Source organism: Leopardus geoffroyi, chromosome A1 (assembly GCF_018350155.1).
Source record: "Leopardus geoffroyi isolate Oge1 chromosome A1, O.geoffroyi_Oge1_pat1.0, whole genome shotgun sequence".
Classification (NCBI taxonomy): Eukaryota; Metazoa; Chordata; class Mammalia; order Carnivora; family Felidae; genus Leopardus; species Leopardus geoffroyi.
Genome location: NC_059326.1, coordinates 222,355,226 through 222,374,389, shown reverse-complemented (window position 1 = coordinate 222,374,389; position 19,164 = coordinate 222,355,226). Strand labels below are relative to the sequence as shown.

The 19,164-nt window shown below is 36.4% G+C and overlaps 1 long non-coding RNA gene across 1 annotated transcript in view; it reads left to right on the top strand.

Annotated features, from left to right (window-relative positions):
- The first annotated feature begins 732 nt into the window (after positions 1–732).
- The window catches only part of LOC123606162, a 40,434-nt gene continuing 22,002 nt past the window's right edge, over positions 733–19,164 (top strand). The window contains exons 1-2 of the long non-coding RNA XR_006716142.1: positions 733–856; positions 16,626–16,800. This is a non-coding gene — a long non-coding RNA (uncharacterized LOC123606162). The remainder of the gene's footprint in view (positions 857–16,625; positions 16,801–19,164) is intronic.

Genomic DNA, 19,164 nt, shown 5'->3' with positions numbered 1-19,164 from the left:
AAATGCTATAGAGGCCGTGATCCAAAGTGGTTGCTGCAGTTGTGGGTCCGTGTTCTAGTTTTACATATAGGATGGCCACCCCCTATTTGGATATTCAGTTTCTCATTCTAGAAGGACAGACACTGCCTCAGACTTCCAGGTAATAAGGATTTTAGTCACATCACAAATGCTTAATCTCTGCTTTCTGGATGTGGTGATTGGTCCAAAGAAACATTCTTCATTCAAGTTGCATCAGTCATATTATCCCAACTCCCACAGACCTATTAGCTCCGGGAGGCTAAACCAGGAACCAGAGGTCTTCAGTAATATAGCTGTGGCAGAGGCCAGTCTGACAGATAAGACAGAGGTCCAGGGGCAGCAGAGATTGGAAATCGGTAGAAAAAGTGTGTAAAAATGAGAAGTCACTGTCTCTGTGAAAAATAAAGCCAAGCAATGCCCCTGCCTTTCTTCAGATTTTGAAAAACAACAACAACAAAAACTAGTTAATCCCTCTTGTTTGCCAAACTGTTTTTGTGTCTACTTCTCGCAGTCAAATGAATCTCGATTATTCCTTAAATATTTTTACGAAATTCCTGTTGTGTTTCAGCCACTATTACACATAGTACTGCTGTTCCCTGGTTTTTGAGACTTCCGTCCCCCATCTGCCGTGTAGTTGGGCAGTCATGTGACTTGTACTGGGCAATGACACACGAGTAGAAGTGACATGTGTCCCTTCGGAGCTGAGACATTTAAATGCTGAAGCAATGATCTCATCTCTTCCTGTATTCTCCCGCTAAATATTGTGGAGGAGGCCTCATGTCACCTTAGTGACAGTGGGCGATGATCAGTAATGAAGCTAAAAGGTCACCGAACACTGGTAAGTGAAGACAGATTAAAGTTTGGACTTTATCCTGGGGGCCTTCAATATTCAGCAGATTATTTTTGAATCTGTGTTCTGTTCAAAACAATTGCTCGTGACAACTCAAAGTGATTACATTCCTCCAAGCCAGGGGGTTGACATGTTCGGGTGTGTGTTTGGCGAGCAGTACACTGGCTGCCTTGTGGAAAATAGAGAAGAGAGAATTTGTGTGACCGAGAGGCCAGACAGAGCCTGTTCGCTGTGAGAGACAGAAAAAGGGGCCATCTTTCCCTTAACTGCCTTTCCATGCACCACAACGAGGGCCCTCTGGGTTCTTGTAGCTGGGTGACTGAGAGAGAGAGAACACAGTTCCCTAAAACTCGAGAAGCTTATAAATTAAAAAATAGTTATGTGCTAACCTGCTTAGAATTTCATTTTCATGACTCAGAGTGCCTTCCATAAGTACATTCTGGCAAACCATAAAGCGAATAAATTGAAATTGAGTAAAACCTATTGGACACTAGAATTGTAACACCAGATTAAACACATTACCACAAAACATAAATACACAGTTTTATATCTACAAGTACATTAAACTGAAAGAAACTTTAACTGAATTTAGGTAAATTAATCAATAAAACATGTTTTTGTAAACAGCAATTGTTTAGCATACTGAATATTCTTCCTCTTTAAAGCTCATGAATATAATACCTCAGGAAAAATCTGTTCTCTACACATTTCCTTTTAAAATGCAGACGAAATAATAAAAAGTGAGGATGTCTCCCTCCTCAGCATGATATTTTGGAATACATAAATAAACCTCTTTGTGCATGAAACAAAAGTTGTAGAACCAAAGTATCTGATTTTTACAGTGGTGTTGTTTCTTTCTTTCTTCTTCCGTTTCTTTTCATTTTAAATAGCAATGAATTGCTATTTGAATGATTGAAGGGAAGAGACGTTTAGTAGAAATAATTATCTTCTACCAGCCAGCGTGCAAAAACTAAAACAAATAGCAATAATGTAAAAAAAAAAAATTGTTTTGACATTCTCCTAAATGAAAGTGTAAGATGAATAGGAATATATTAAAGGTGCATGTCTATTTGAGGCCTGTGAAAATTGCTGATTACAAAGGAGAGAGTTAATGATCTCTAATTGTGTTGTAATTTGAATGCGGTCTAATAGTAATGAGGAGAAAAGATTTGTGTGTTAACATAAGAAATATTAGAGGAGTGGGCGTCCAATGTTTGGGTTAATTAATTCTATCCCCCACTCCCTACAGACATATGCATGTGTAAAATGAATTAGATTCTAAAGAGAACCCAAAGAGCCAAAATTAGACTCTGAACAAGCTTGCTATCATATGGGAGCGTAAATTACTATTTTTGATGTTTTTTGAGACTATCTCATTTGTTTCTATTGCGTTTGCTTTTATGATCTAAGGTGGTTTTTAATGGATTGAATAACGCATAAAAATCTGCAGAGCTGTGCAGAAAGTTCGGATGCAGTGCCATTTACAGCTTTTATTCCACAGCAAATCCTCCTACTTCTCTGGCAGTATGTTTGTTGTTGTTGTTGTTGTTGTTGTTGTTGTTGTTTTTGTTGTTGTTGTTGTTTAGAGCTCTGAGTATGTGTGCATGTGTGTGCAAGCGTGTGTGTGTGTGTGTGTGTCTGTTAATTTTACTCTTTCAATTACAAGGAAAAAAATAAACAATTAATGTAGCAAAGATATTTCAACTCATGTCAACCACCTTCTATTTAAACTAAAAAAATGCAGTTTGTGGGAATGGTAGCAGCATATTATTTAAGAACAGTCTACCAAGAAATGGACAAAGGGATTCAAACTTCGTACAAAGCAGTAGCAATTTCATCATTTTATTACTCAGTATCCGCATTACTTACTTCAGTGTTCTGCAAAATTACTGTGCATGGATAGCTTTAGCAAACAGTAGAAACTCTCACTACACCACTGTAATTATCATAGCATTTCAGGGAGTTCTAAGAAACCAAACCGAACAAAAGCTTACTTGCAAAAGGACTTTAAGTTTCATTTGCTTTTCATGCAAGGCACAGCAATCTATCTCTGCTTGTGCATGTCCTTTGTTCTTACTAACGTCAATAGTACATTCAAATTTATAGGCAGACCAGAGTGCCTTCCATAAGCACATGAGTGGGCAAATCACCTGGGAAAATCAAATAAAACCTAGCTACTAAAACTTACAGAAAGAGGGGTGCCTGGGTGACTCAGTCGGTTAAGCATCCATCTTTGGCTCAGGTCACGTTCTCGCCATTTCCAAATTCGAGCCCCCTGCCTCGGGCTCTGGGCTGACAGCTCAGAACCTGGAGCCTGTTTCAGATGCTGTATCTCCCTCTCTCTTTCTCTCTCTGCCCCTCCCCTGCTCACACTCTGTCTCTCTCTCTCTCTCTCTCTGTGTTTCTCTTTCTGTCTCTCTCTCAAAAATAAACATTAAAAAACATAAGAAAATCATTAATACTTACAGAAGGAAGAATTGCATTCAAATTCATGACAAACCAATGAACATGCCTAAAACGGCAGGGTACCCAGAGCCCCCAGTGCAGATCATAACTTCTGAAGAAGTGAAGGTTACCTCACAACTCAGGAAGCTCCACACCTTGACAACAAAGTGCGCCTTGACACTCACACCTTAAGCCATTCTTCTCTAAGTCTTGTCTAGGCATGTGTCAGGGACTAGCTTATCTAAGGCTGGTGCATTTCATTTATCACAATTATACCAGATGCAATTTGACTAACAGATACAGCATGGGTCAGTGAGTTTAGGTATAACAGCAGGCCTCATGAATGATCCCAGCCCCTGTAGGCTCTGTAATCCTCCTTGAAGTGTATATGTGTGCTCAGAACTAAAACTGAACTTCAGAACTAGAGTGAGGATCACTTACCCCTATGTCTCTAGAAGCCCATGAGATCAAGTCTGAATGCTAAACCACACCCCTTGAAATAGCTTTATCCATAAATGAGGGAACATTTTACCACTGTCTGTTTTACTTCCATACCTATATCTCAGTTCAATCTGAATTTGAAGAGGGAAAAATGGAGAGTTATTTATTAGTCTCCTGTAAATGCCTGGGTAACATTAAATGTTTTGACAATTCTCAAGGTTAAAGTAGATTAATTGTTAAAATTTATTTCTCACTGGCAACATTCAAATGAAAACATTCCTGTCAGTGGTTGACTTTCTCTACCCAGTAATTCAGGAAAGTGGCCTACTCCTTTCTTCCAGCTGGAGCCACCCATAGGGTTGTGGAGTTCTCCATTTTGAACTGACAAATGTGGAAAGAACAGGAGGATCAGGGAGGGGGTTTATGGTCCAGGCCTGGAAGTGGTGTATATTAACTAGGACTCAGTTGTGTGGAAATTTTAGCAAGCTGTTTACACAGGAAGAAGGGAAGAATATTTTGGTGAAGAGCTCTCAGACTGCCTCAGCTTTTCAAAATCCAACTTTGTGGAACACAGAACTGCAAGGAGACTTTGTGGACCTTATATTACATAAGGGTTCTCATGACACGTTTTGTTGTTGTTGTTGTCATTGTTAACATACCTGACTATGCCTATCACAACGCCCCATATCCTTATAGGTGTCTCAAACTCATGGCCTTTATATATACACAAATACATATAGTATGTAAAGACATAGTAACGGGCCTTGGGACCAGTACAAAATTCTTTCTACAATCCATCTCTTCATCTACATTTCTTGTCTTCACAGACCCATTTCGCTCTATATGCATTTATTTTATAACATAGTATGTGTTCTTGTACACAAAGAAGTAGAATGAAATATTTCCAATTCTTTAACAGGAATTATAGAACCCGTAAAATATCTACATATGTCATTTCATATCACATTAGTGGTATTTTTGCTTTAAAGGTTAATCGTATGATTTTACCTCTATATTTCGAATGAGTCAACGTTAATTTTATTTTTTCCCATTCTATTTGTCATCTTCCCTTGACCATTGGTTACCATGTTTACCATATTTTCTGGTGGCTACTGTTCACTTTCCCAGTGAACTCTACTATTTAGAGACTCTACTAATATAGACTCTGCTGTTTAACATCACTCCATGATTTATTAAAAATTATTTCTCTAAATTAAGAACCTATAATTATAATGAGTTCGGTGCTGCTTGTGACAGCTAAAGTGCAATGCATAAACATAGACATTTAGATGATCATTTTCCCACCCTTCCTAAGTGTTTCTTCTCCGTCCCATACGTTATACACCATTTGTTAAAGGGAGTATACTTATGGATTTACCTTTGGGAATGAATTATATGAAAATGGTGCCCTTTGGAGCTGAGCAAGGTAGAGACTTGTGCATTGCGATAAATACGGTAGCTTAAATAAAATTGTTAATCTGTCTTTACTATAATAGTCAAGAGGTCAGAAGTCCAGGCTTGCATGGCTATCCTGCTAAAAAATATATACTCCAGGGGCGCCTGGGTGGCGCAGTCGGTTAAGTGTCCGACTTCAGCCAGGTCACGATCTCGCGGTCTGGGAGTTCGAGCCCCGCGTCAGGCTCTGGGCTGATGGCTCGGAGCCTGGAGCCTGTTTCCGATTCTGTGTCTCCCTCTCTCTCTGCCCCTCCCCCATTCATGCTCTGTCTCTCTCTGTCCCAGAAATAAATAAACGTTGAAAAAAAATTAAAAAAAAAAAATATATACTCCATCATTTTGTCCTTTGATATTTATAGTATTGGCTTCAGCTGCATGGCGAAAAATTGACATTTTACTGATAACAAAAACGACACTTCATCTGAGGAAGAAAATGATGGTATTGAGACGAGAGACTAATTTCCCACCATATAACGCCACTCTTTGCTTCCACCTCAGGGTCATTTCTACTTTCTTAACTAGTAATCTCAAACCAATGAGCCGTATAAATATATCCCAGGCTATATTAACGTGGACAGCGTAGCATATGCAAAATAACACGTCAGTTCATATTATCAATTATATCCCCAAATGTCCTATGTGCCCCAAAGTGTGTCCAGATGCATATTTCTGTCATCTGTGAGTATAAAACCTCTAGCCATTGCTAAGATTATTTATTTTGTATTTAAATTAGAATAAACCCATAGCAGTAATGAGCTTAAAATGTACGTATAATGGAAACATTGATGAGATTGACATAAGTTGCCAAACTTGAAGGCTGTACTGTTGTCACTGACCATGTGAACACAGAGGCATCAATATCTTCAAAAAAGGAAAGAAGAAAGGAAAAAGGAATTAAAAAAAAAAAAAAAAAGAAGTGCTCTGTGCCACAGCAGGACGCCCAGAGAAGAGATACTTCCAACAGCCCCATGATTATATGCAGAAGACAGAACATCTCCCCCAAACAAAGATAACGCCAGCTAGGTACAGGAGACGCAACAGAAGGCCACCCGATTTTCCCCAGACACCTCATTAGAAACAGCTTGGCGGATAGTACTTGCCTCTGTTTCACAAAGATCATTACCATCATCAGACCTCCAAGGAACTCTCCTCTCCATGGGGAATGGTTTTTACTCCTTAGAAACTACTGAGAAAATTAAGAGACAGAGGAAAAAGGGATATTGCGATACAATTAAACTCCTGTAAACTCTTTTGTTTACAGGAACCTAGGTTCCTGACTTTGATGTTGCTGCTAAAATAGCTCTGGGGGAAAATTTCTTGAAATAATAAAAATGATCGATTTAGGTTTTAAATTTTGTAACTCATAATAAAGCTTTTTTTCTCCTCCCTCTTCCACTATTTTTTATAATGAAGGTATAAAACATATTAATTCTTGATCACAAATAATGACTCCATGAGATTATATTTGAGTTTAGGGATTTCAAAGTCATTTTATAAGAATTAGTTCCATTGCTACGCATTTTGTCTGGAATGTCTAAGCAATATCATTAAAAGCCCAGTTTAATTGCTTTGAAAAAAATATGTTTGACTTCATACTCAATCTTTCAAAATTCACATTTCAGTCTTTGTACACCAGCTCCTAAAATGACTCACGTCTTTCTCTTTCTTTGAATTTCTTTCCCTAGAATTCAAAAGCATTGACACTTAAACTCTTTAAAATCTGCTGTGTAGCATATGATTAACTACACATTCATGGAAATATATCGAATATCTAATCAGAATCTAATGTAGTCTTGAATATACAGAAAAAAAAAATACATGAACCTTACCAACCACATGTTCCGAATTTATTGTGGAGGACAACAGGAAAACAAGCAAACCAAAGCTGACAAAAACATAATTCTGGATAGTTCTAGAATTATGGCAGAAATAAAGGATGCTGTGGGCCAATGAACGCTTCAGAGAACAGATTTTGAACTGAGCCTTAGAGATTGATGAGATGGTGGTCGGGCAGAGATAAAAGCCACTGTATTATGTTGAATTGTTACCCCACATCTTGTATGATAAATACTATTTTTACCATCCTCAACTTTTTCAGTCCATTTACACAGGGTACATAGAAATCGGATGCAAAACGCAGGGGAAATATTCCAGGATGTTTCACAGTGCTTGCTATGACTTTAGAATTAGAAGAATAAGACTTGTAGGACAGATCATTGAATAGAATTTTGTTCACCAATTGGCATTTTTAAGTTTTAGAAAAGGTCAGATACAACTTCACCACGACTATGGGTGCATCATTGGAAAAGGTAAGAGAAAGTGCCAGAACATTGATTATACTACAGCTCCCCTCTATACTCAGGATGTATACTTGCTAGGCCTCCTGTCTGGAGGAAGTGTCCAAGAGGACTTGGTCATGTCAGGTAGCATTGGAAATGAGAAAAAGCATAGAACATATGTTTTTTTTTTTTTTTGTAAGAGCTCTACAGTTTAAGTATTATTCTGTTGACTTTTGTTTGTATCGATTTCTCTAACACCAAAATCATGTAAACTCGGTTAAGGAAGTACTCTCAAAGTTAGTAGGCCCTTGCAACTCGCTGCTTGTATCCTGAGGTCAGAGGAGCGCTTAGGGCATCTTTGAGAGTTGCTTGTGGCAGAATTCACTTCTAAACAGGGGCGCAAGAGACTATACCCTACATAACATGATATCTTACCATTTCAAGAAATATGTTGAATTAAAGGAATAGTGAACCACAAACTTTGCCAAAACCATTGGTAGCTCCATTAAAACTGAAGAAGGGGTAAGAAAACGTGGGCTCTAAATAATCACATAGGAGTTGGTTGTTGTTTCCTTCAAAAGTAATCATGGGCCTGAGAACTGTTAGATCCCAGATTGATGGAATTTTAATAGATTTGAAAATAGATGGAACCGAAACACTATGCATTGCTTCTATTCATCATCTGTGCATAAAAAAACTGAAATAGTTCACAGACTATTAAATGGGGAAGTAAAAATTGCTATTTTTAATGTAGAGGAAGAGAAAGGTTTACTCACAAAAAAGGTATTGATGTGCTACCATGGCGGAAATCAAGGAAATCTTGAATTTATAGGACTTTTATATAAGCGGATAACAGAGAGTTACTTTGTTAGTACTTTTATTTGCTTTATCAGTGCATTTAAATTAAATTATTAAACATAAAGGTTATACCTAGGAATTACTCAAAACCTAATTATAGTAGAAGTAGAAATGCTAACAAAAATTGAATCTACAAGGTGAATTCTTTACTATTCTGTTATAAATAAAGAGGAAACTGAGTATGTTGCATGAAAATTTGTCTAGGCAGGAAAGGGTCATCATTTTCAAATTTTTTCCACCTTATTTATAGAAGCCTAGAATGTGAACAGTGGCCTGAGTAAATATCTGATTGTGATATGCTGCAAAATTCGGAAGTAACCTTGTTAAAAATGCTTGTAGATTCCATTCAATTTTGCCAGATAGTGAGCAAAATACTAAGGGAGAGAGATTTTATTATATGTCCCCTAAGGTAAAATAAAACTTTTTTGTAATTTCCTAAAACACTGTATTTGGTTTCATTTCTATTTTATCATACAGCACATGATGTTTAGATGTGAAATCTAATGAATGACAATGAAATGATATTAACTTGAGTCATGGTAAAAGTAGGAATGCCATAGATATTATATTATGTGATCTAAAAAGATTCTAGTTTGTTTATTTTCGAAGTTAAGTTCTTTCATAGATATTGAGTATGTGAATGCATACATATATATATATATGCATATATATATATATATGCTCTGAATTTTTAAAATAGCAAGAATATAGAAAAAAATATTAACATTGGATCACCAAAGGAAATTAGGCAATGAATGATGTAATAAGTTAACAACTTTTCCCAAATTAAGAATATTAAAATATTTGTATGACCTTCACATGAAAATGTTTCAAAATAAACTATAGAGACTGAGAATGAGTTCCAACCCACAGCCAAGGTGAAAAGCAATATGAAGGTTAAAATGGTTCACCTTTCAATATTAGGTCATGATTTTTTATATACTGAATCTTGATTATCAATTATTGATGAAAATTAATGAGTTCCTAAGATCCCAAGTTACTTAAATGCTATGAATAACTTCCCAATAAAGAAATTACCCATGTTATTTATGTGAGTTTGAATATGCTTCCACATAAATAATTTATCTTCTCAGTGAAGAACAATCGAACTACTGTTTTTGGTTTGGTTTGTTTCATGTGTGAATTAAAACTAGAAATGTTCATAAGATAGTGTACTATACAAAAATGCAGCATTATATAATTTCTCCTCTTCACCTTTTGGCTTAGCTATCATTGCTGCATATTTCTTGACTATTTTTACCAGTTAAGTGATGTAGTTTATTGAAAACTAGAAGAATATTGGGCAGTTATTAACTTTTTTAACCTCTCTAGGTCATTTTGCAGACATCACCTTCCAGCCTATTTGTTTCTGCATACTCTACATATTTAATATCTATGAATTTCCTTTTCATAATATTTGTTCATTCATCCACATCATTAATAATGTTATTAAGTGAGCACAAACCCAGCGCCAGTGCTCCCTTCCACCTTGAAATATTTTGCTGATGTAGAGGTTGTATCTGATTGAATTCTTTTTAATTCTTCAAGGATTATTGATGTGGAATTAGCTTTTCAGGAATGGAAATCTTTAGTCCACGTTTAGGAAAAACTGGATTCATGTATACAGTAGGGATATAGTGTCCAAGATAGTGCTTGAAAGAAGCAGTTTTGTTTCCAGAATGGACACATTGCAGGAGGGTTTTTTGAGATAGGGGAGAAAAAGGAAAAGGAAGGAATGCCTAGGTGGCTCAGTCGGTTACATGTCCAACCCTTGGTATTTGGCTTAGGTCATGATCTTGCAGCTTTGTGGGTTTGAGCACCGCACTGGGTTCTGTGCTGGCTGTGTGGAGTCTGCTTGGGATTCTCTCTCTACCCCTCTTTCTCTGTTCCTCTCCTACTTCTCTGCTGTCTCTGTCTCTCTCAAAATTAATCAATAAACTTAAAAAAAAAGGAAAAAGACAAGCTGAAAAAGAAAGAGGTAGGGAAAAGACAACTTTGTCTCGCTGTTTTGTTAAGGACCAATTCTGAAGCGTGTTTAGCTCTTAAGCTCTAAAATGATGCTTTGGATTGGATTTGTTTAAATTGATAACATTCCAGGTTCGTTCAAATATCCTTTTTGAAAATCCCTTTGTTATGAAGGATGTGTTTAGATTCTTAATCTATGAAATCTATTTTCCTGCTATTGAAGTCAATACATACATTAAAAAAATAATAAGTTACTCTTTGTTTTTCTTTTCTCCTTGAAGTAGGTCTATTTAAAATTGGTTAGTCACACGTTTTTCATACCAATGGTGCAATAGAAACAGATGCAAGGGATTTCATTTTTTCTGTATTTAAATTAAACTGTGGACAGAGAAGTTTGGTATTTATTCTTAGAGAATATGACAGGCTTCTTAAACTGCAGTCAATTTCAATAAACATGTTTTCCCCCCGCGGCAAGAATAGCAAAGGATAATACACACTCTTTATATCGGAAACCACACGCACAAACTTTAAGAGATCACCTTACTTTTCTTTCTTGCATGCCTTTCTCTTAAAACATCCCTTCGTTTAAAAAGGATACTATATACAAGAATCAATTTTCCTATATTCTTTGATTAACTTATCCTCCACTCTTACTAGCCATTTGTTAACCATGCAAAATTAAAAAACAAAAGGGTAGTATTAGATGAAGAACTCAGAACATATAAACTTCATAGGAACTAAGAAACTGTAATACCTAATGACAGAAACCAGCATTCAAATGGAAATTGAAACAAAGGAAACTGTAATTAAAAAAAAAAAGAGTAGGAATATTCATGTGAGCATATATGTGTCTTTAAGTTTTTATGAAAGGGATGAAACTGAAGAATTTGGTTAGCAATTTATTGATTCAAATATGCTACACTTTCCATTCTTTTTTCAATGTTTTATTCCAGCTATAATCTTTATAATTAAAATCTAATTTTCCATGTCAATTTGCTACTTTTCTGCCAAACGTGTATGTTCCCCCCTTTTTGACATACTTTTCTGTTTGAGTTTTCTAGATAAATAGTTGAAAAAAGAAAGTATCTGGAAAAATCAAGATTGAGAGGCACTTGAGGGATTTTTAGTGACATTATCAATGATCTAGTATTATAAACCTAACTTTTCTTTTCATTGAAAACCTTCTACTCATAATGAATCGTAATACATATGGAGATGAGTTTATTTTGATACCAAAAGGTTAACTAAGTTAAATTGTATATTGTAGTCCCCAGATACAATACATTTTTTTTTAAAAAAAGGCATGAATAATAAGATGGTAGTAGAGAGTAAATAGAATTATAAAGATAATTAATACAAACACAAGGAAGAAAGGAAGAAAAAGAAAAAATAGATAAGAAATAAAGAGAACATCTAACAAGATGGAAGATTTTAATCCAATCATTGCCCAAAAAAATCCCAAGCTAGACTGGCTGCTGGTTGCTCTGAAAGCTAGTAATCAAGACACAAGTTGTGATTGGAAAGAAAGAGGAGTTTATTCAGGAGGCCAGCCACCTGGGAAGAAAGCAGACTCTTGTTCAAAAACCAACTCTCAGGTTTCTCCCTGGCCCCAAAGGTTTTATTGTTTTCAATTTTTTGCCTGGCCCCATTTTTTTTAAAGGAACATTAGGGCTGTTAGTCAGCAAAAGGGGAGCACAGTGATTTATAACACTTCTTGATTGCATGCAAAATCAGTGGTGCCAGCTACAGACATTACCTGTGGTGCTTGGAGGCTGTGCACATGAGAGGTCACCCCAGAGGAGGTTGTATAAGAAGATTTGGTTTCAAGTATCTAGGAAAAAAATGTATGATCTGTAGATATACAATGAAAGGTTTAGCTAATCAATCACATGGGGTAAAGGTACTTGCTAAAACTTAAAAGTCTAATAAGTTGGCCAGAGGGGCCAAGAGGAAGACTTCACAACCATATGGATAAGTACGTGAAAAACTAACAATACAAGTGCAGCAATTTAAAGACAGAAATTGCCAAATTGTATTAAAACAAAGTGAGAACCAACTATAGGTTGTATATAAAAAAACATTTCATTTTATTTTATTTTACATTTCATTTTATTTTATTATTTTATTTTAGAGAGAGAGGCATGAGCAGGGGAGAGGGGCAGAGGAGAGAGAGAGAGAGAGAGAGAGAGAGAGAATCTTAAGCAGGCTCTATGCTCAATGAAGCCCGATGTGGGGTCAATACTGGAGATCATGACCTAGCTGAAATCAAGAATCAAGACACTTAACTGACTGAGCCTCTAAGTCACCCCTACAAAGCATAATTTCAAAATATAAAGCAAGGTAAAAAGATGGAAAAGGATTTATTTTATGATTGATAAGTGGTCAAGTCACTATGATTCTAAATATGTATGCAACTAATAACAATATTCAAAACAAAATAAGAAAGACCTGCTAAGCATGAAAAAAGAAATAGAGAAAATTACAATTGTAGTAGAAAAATTCAACACATTTCACCAATAATTGATAAAAATATAGGACAAATACCAGTAAGTAAACAGATTTGGACAAACTCTCAAAAATTTACTCATTAAAATGAATAGATTAATCCACATAACAATAGCATAGTACATATTATTTTAAAGTAAACACAGAAAATTTTGCAAGATAAATCATATTCTGAGCCATAAACAAACCTTAAAAAACCTAAAATCATGCTAAGAGTATTCTCTTATTCTTCTTAAAATAGAAAAAAATAAGAAGACACTGAGAAAATATCTACATATTTGGAAATTAAATAATGCATTTCTAAATAATGCACACATTAAAGAAGAAATCCAATAAGACACTGACATTGTTTTGGATTAAATAAGCATTAAAATGCAATATATTAAATGCATTGGCCAAAGCTGAATTTATAATAACATGGGAAGTTTAAGTACCAAAATTTCATATTAGAATAGTAAAATACATCAATTAGTGATTTAATTACCTACCTCCAGAGCCTATAAAAACAAGTTCAAGGGAAAATAAAAGCAAGAGTACTAGCCAAAAGAATTTAAAGCTGAATTTCAAAAGGATGTTTGCAAACTCCTTCTTACCATTGGCTAAAATTGTTTTGTTAGCTGATTCATCTTGTTCATTCAGCCCAGTGACTCTTTTGCTGAACAAAAATCCTAGGTTTATTCATGCCTCAGAAGCTTTGCATTGCTGAATCTTCTTATTTAAAGATTGGGCACACTTAATCATTCTGCTGACAACATCCCTAACTTCACATTCAGGAGAATGGTGTGTTAATAGCTTGAAAGCAACCATGGTCAGAGGATTTACACCTTGGATCAGGAAACACTATATCCAGACTTTGTTTGTTATTTGGAGCACTAGTTTACCAACATCACTGTTTAGTAACTATCACTTAACCTAGTTTATCAAATCACTTGTCAAAATACAGAATTATATTGCTTACATATTTAAAATCAAAATATGGGGGCGCCTGGGTAGCTCAGCCAGTTAAGCAACTGACTCTTTTGGCTTAGGTCATGATCTCATGGTTTCATGAGTTCAAGCCCCACGTCAGGCTCAGGACTGGCAGTGCAGAGCCTGCTTGGGATTCTCTCTCTCCCACTCTCTCTCAGGCCCTTCCCCACTTACATTGTTTCTGTCTCTTTCAACATAAATGAATAGAATAAACTTTTAAAAATATATAAATAAAATAAATAAATAAAAATATATAGTTTTTAAAATGTCCATATCTAATTAAATCTTTGGGATAACTTCTGTGTTTTTCCAGCAGGGTAAGCAGATACAGTCTATCATTTACAGCTACTTTTTAGGTGATAGGGATGATTCCTCGTGGAGACATATTGTACTTCTCAAGACAATGAGATTCAAATTGGGTCATAGATTAAACAATTTTTCAATACCTCTGAAGTGGAAGTTAATTTTTCTGTATTATTTTTGGCTTTAAAACAAGCATCAAGCATTTGTGTTCTGGCTTTTGCTATTGTTTTTGGTGAACATAGCTGTACAAATGGAAAACGCTTGTGGGATCAATATACTAGGGCCTTTGTGGTCATAATTTAATTTCTTACCATAGCATATTTCTTGACTCTTTACTGCGTGACACCTTGATTTCGTAATAAAATAATTAGTCTAATTACATAAACAAGTCAAGCTTCTAAACAGAAATTTGTTGGGGTGCCTGGGTGGCGCAGTCGGTTAAGCGTCCGACTTCAGCCAGGTCACGATCTCGCGGTCCGGGAGTTCGAGCCCCGCGTCAGGCTCTGGGCTGACGGCTCAGAGCCTGGAGCCTGCTTCCGATTCTGTGTCTCCCTCTCTCTCTGCCCCTCCCCCGTTCATGCTCTGTCTCTCTCTGTCCCAAAAATAAATAAACGTTGAAAAAAAATAAACAGAAATTTGTTTTAATTTCAGATTTTGGCTATCTGGTGGTCATAAGTAATTTCTGGAAAATCATATTCCAAGGATATCATTTAGTTCCAATAACCTGATTGAAAGTATTATAAGGAAGAAATTTGCTTGTTTATATTAATGTCAAAAGTAGTCCTCTCACATTTAACGAGAATATCGCACTTTCCTTTAGATATAGAACTCTTACTAATATAACCCAAGAACATAACCCTAGGTGTGTAACACATGTACAAGCAAACAATGCAAGAAATATGTGATGTGCTGAAACAGGGATGCTCCTAAGAGACAAGTTTATTTAGGCTGCTACTAGCTGCCTAGCATGCTCTCCCTCAAAATTGCTAATACTTACGTAGTCTCTCTTTGACTCAGATGAGGGGGGTGAGTTTAAAGTTCTTTCTTTCCCTCTAAACTACATAAGACTTAGCATCCCTTCCCCAGCTCCCATCAGGGATTTGGGGAGATCACCATAGAATCCCTAGTGGGGAGAAGCATTCTGTATGGTGAAAATTTACCCACATGGTTCTTCCCTATCCCCTCCAAATGTGGTGCCTTACTGTAAACAAGCTAGAAGCTGATTGTAACAATACAGTAATGATAGGCTTCGTTCAATTTCTGTACCTCTTGGTATGTGTGATGTTGGGGCAAAGCTAGCGAGACGCCAGACAGCAAACGTCAATGTTGATCTTTATGGAATTCTTGGATCTTGGGGCTGCATCCTTGTCTATAATGAGGCAAAGTTAGGAAATAAAAGGTTCAATGCAACCTACAATTTTAACTTTCACAACCTGCAATCCGTGTCATATTAAAATGTATGTTAAGTTGTACATTAAATGCTCACTTTAATATGGCATGGTTTACAAAAATATTTTTCTATTAGCACATCCAGCAATTAGTGATCACAGCTCTGGAGGTATGCTGGAAACGCCTGACTCTGGGATTTTCCTAATACTATGTAAATGAGGCAGGTAGTGAGACCAGAAAAGTATTTTTGAAGTTGACCAGGGTTATCAATTACTGATATAAATATAGTTGAGAATTTGTAAGGATATAGCATAAGTTTTTAGTTATGCTTAATTATTACAAGGATTTTTGTGTTAAACAAAGCTCTATTCTTATGAAGGAAGGATGTAAACCTGATGACAATAATAACTTACAAATAAATGCTCCCTCCATTTGGCTGGACTAATCAGAAAGAAAAAAAATCTATTTTGTGTGTTTGAATATAAATAAACAAAAGCTCTTTTCCACAATTATGTTTTTGTGGGCTATGATGTAATCGTTTTAATTCCATAACAAAATTGCCAGTATTTCCCCAAAGGGGGGGAAAAGACAGTAATTTTAATCTATTAAAACTGTCTGTCTGGGGGCACCTGGGTGGTTCAGTAGGTTAGGCATCCGACTTCAGCTCAGGTCATGATCTCATGGTTTGTGAGTTCGAGGCCCATGTGGGGTTCTGTGCTGGCAGCTCAGAGCCTGATCCTGCTTTGGATTCTCTGTCTCCTTCTGCCTCTGCCCCTCCCCCACTTGTGCTCTGTCTCTGTCTCTCAAAAATAAATAAATGTAAAAAAATTGTTTTAAACTGCCTGGTGCCTCATTTCCTATAACACTTATGATGGAATGTGTACTAATTTTTGCAGAGAGTGCTGATTACCTCTAATATCCATTATTCTTTCTTCACCAGTAAAAAAGAGACTTGTAATTTTTAGTGGGATACATGATCACCGGGAGTAAATACTATATTCCCAATCCTTTACTGACACTAGGCATGACACATATGACTAATTTTTGGCCCATGAAGTAGAAATGTGTAAATTCTGAGAAGTTTTAAAAGAAGAGGTCTGTTCTATTCCTCTGCAGTATATTTATTTACTATTCTTCCTTCTTGGAAGAGGTGCTGTGATGGCTGGATCCAGAGCAGTCATATGAGAGCATGAGAAAAAGCACCATTTGGAAGATGGCCAAGGAAAAGAGTAAAGAGTCTGGATGTCTGATAGTCATGAAAACTTCATATCTGACCTGGAGTGTTTGCATATACACCCCTGAGGGAAGAGAGGAAATAAAAAGGTCGGTCTATATTGTTCAAAGGAGTTCTTAGCCTTTCTTGCACATTAGAATCATCACAGAGATTTTCAAAATCCATTAATGCTCAATTCCATCAAGGTCCCTGGAAAATTGTTCATTGGCTGTAACTTTCCATTCCGTCACTTCCAACCCCGGCTCATGTGGCTGCTTTATCTGGAGACCATATCCTGCAACGTAGTCATCTTGCTCATTCTTCTTTTTTTTTTTTTTTTTTTTAATTTTTTTTTTTCAACGTTTATTTATTTTTGGGACAGAGAGAGACAGAGCATGAACGGGGGAGGGGCAGAGAGAGAGGGAGACACAGAATCGGAAACAGGCTCCAGGCTCTGAGCCATGAGCCCAGAGCCCGACGCGGGGCTCGAACTCAGGGACCGCGAGATCGTGACCTGGCTGAAGTCGGACGCTTAACCGACTGCGCCACCCAGGCGCCCCTTGCTCATTCTTCTTGACTTGTGCAGCTGAACATATCTCTGTCCTTCTGTAACCGGGAAGGGGGGGGGGGGGAGTGGAATAGTGTTTTCCTTATGTTGATTCCTATGTTATAGAAACTTGAAACAAAGCAACAACAACAAAACCGAAAAATAAACAAACAAAAACCCCAAACTGAATATTTGTTTTAGATTCAAAGTTAAATGTTCTCACATTCACCACATTCTAGAATGTCTATGTTTACCTGGGGCAGGTCTAGGGGACCCTTTTTCTCCCTTCTCAGCCAAATGGAGATTGTTGAAAACATCCGTTATTGAGTATTCGGTTACATGGAGCTTAACTCAGCTGATTAATCAAATTTGGTGTCAGCAAAAGTGAAATTCCAAATCGTAACTCTGACTGCATTATATGGGGCAAGATGGTAATCACCGAATCAGTGTTCTTATCAGAAAGTTAGAGGGGGCGCCTGGGTGGCGCAGTCGGTTAAGCGTCCGACTTCAGCCAGGTCACGATCTCGCGGTCTGTGAGTTCGAGCCCCGCGTCAGGCTCTGGGCTGACGGCTCAGAGCCTGGAGCCTGTTTCCGATTCTGTGTCTCCCTCTCTCTCTGCCCCTCCCCCGTTCATGCTCTGTATCTCTCTGTCCCAAAAATAAATAAACGTTCAAAAAAAAAAAATTAAAAAAAAAAAAAAAAAAAAAAGAAAAGAAAGTCAGAGATCCTAACAGTAATTTAGGAGATTTTTGTAAAGTTTAAATTATTGAATTAGGTAATTTATAAACTTGTATCGTACTTGGAAGCTCTTCAGCCCTTAAAAAGTGGTACTTGTAGGTGAATTTACTCTTTGAAAATAAAAAAAAAAAACACAACTTTGGATTTTCTTGTCTTTCATACTATTGTAATGGGGAAAAATGATCCTATTATTTAAATTACAGAATGTGCTGATTTAAAACTTTAAGTCTCATAAAATGATAGTTTATTTCAAAAAGATATTCATGACATTCTCATGTGATGAAAACTGTAATGTTAGTTGTTAAAGGAAATGCATAGGTGTTTTTAAATTTGTAACATTTCATTGTACTATTTTTTTATTATTGAAGTATAGCTGACATACAATGTTACATTAGTTTGAGGTATATAACACAGCAATTCCATAATTGCGTACATGATTCAGTGCTTACCAAGGTAAATGTAATTATCATCCATCACCACGCAAAGTCCTTACAATATTATTGGCTATGTTCTTTATGTTGTACTTTTCATCCCTGTGACTTTTGTATCTTATAACTGGAAGTTTGTACTTCTAAATCTCCTTCACTCATTTCACCCATCCCCACACACCCCCTTCCCTCTGGCAACCATCAGTTTCTTCTCTGTATTTATAAGACCATTTTCTGTTTTTTGTTTGTTTGTTTTAGATTCCATATATAATAAAATAGTATGCCTTTTTTTCTCTCCCTGTCTGGCTTATTTCACTTAGCATAATACCATTTAGGTCCATCCGTGTTGTGAGGATACTTACAGGCTTTACAAACGTGTACTTGTCGGAGTTTTGTTGTCACTGTTCAAGGTTTTTATATAACAAAGTATCAGAAGCCAAAGCACCCACATAGCATGAATATGAACAGAAAATGTCTTTCCTGAACAAGTACAGGCTTTATAATTTAATTGTATTTACACTGATGAGTGCACACAAAGAAAAATCAATTTGTGGGAGTTTATTTCATTGGTATTGAAATTGTATCTTCCTTAATAAGCTTGGCGCAAAGTGCATAGTTTGTCTTCTAAGTTCATTAAGTTATTCTTTTGCTGTAGTCTGTGGTGTTATGGAGTTTTATATGGGCTTGCTGTCTGGGTGTTTCAAATTGGTTTTCCCAACTATAGAATATTAACTTCCAATATTTACCAAAAAATTCTCATT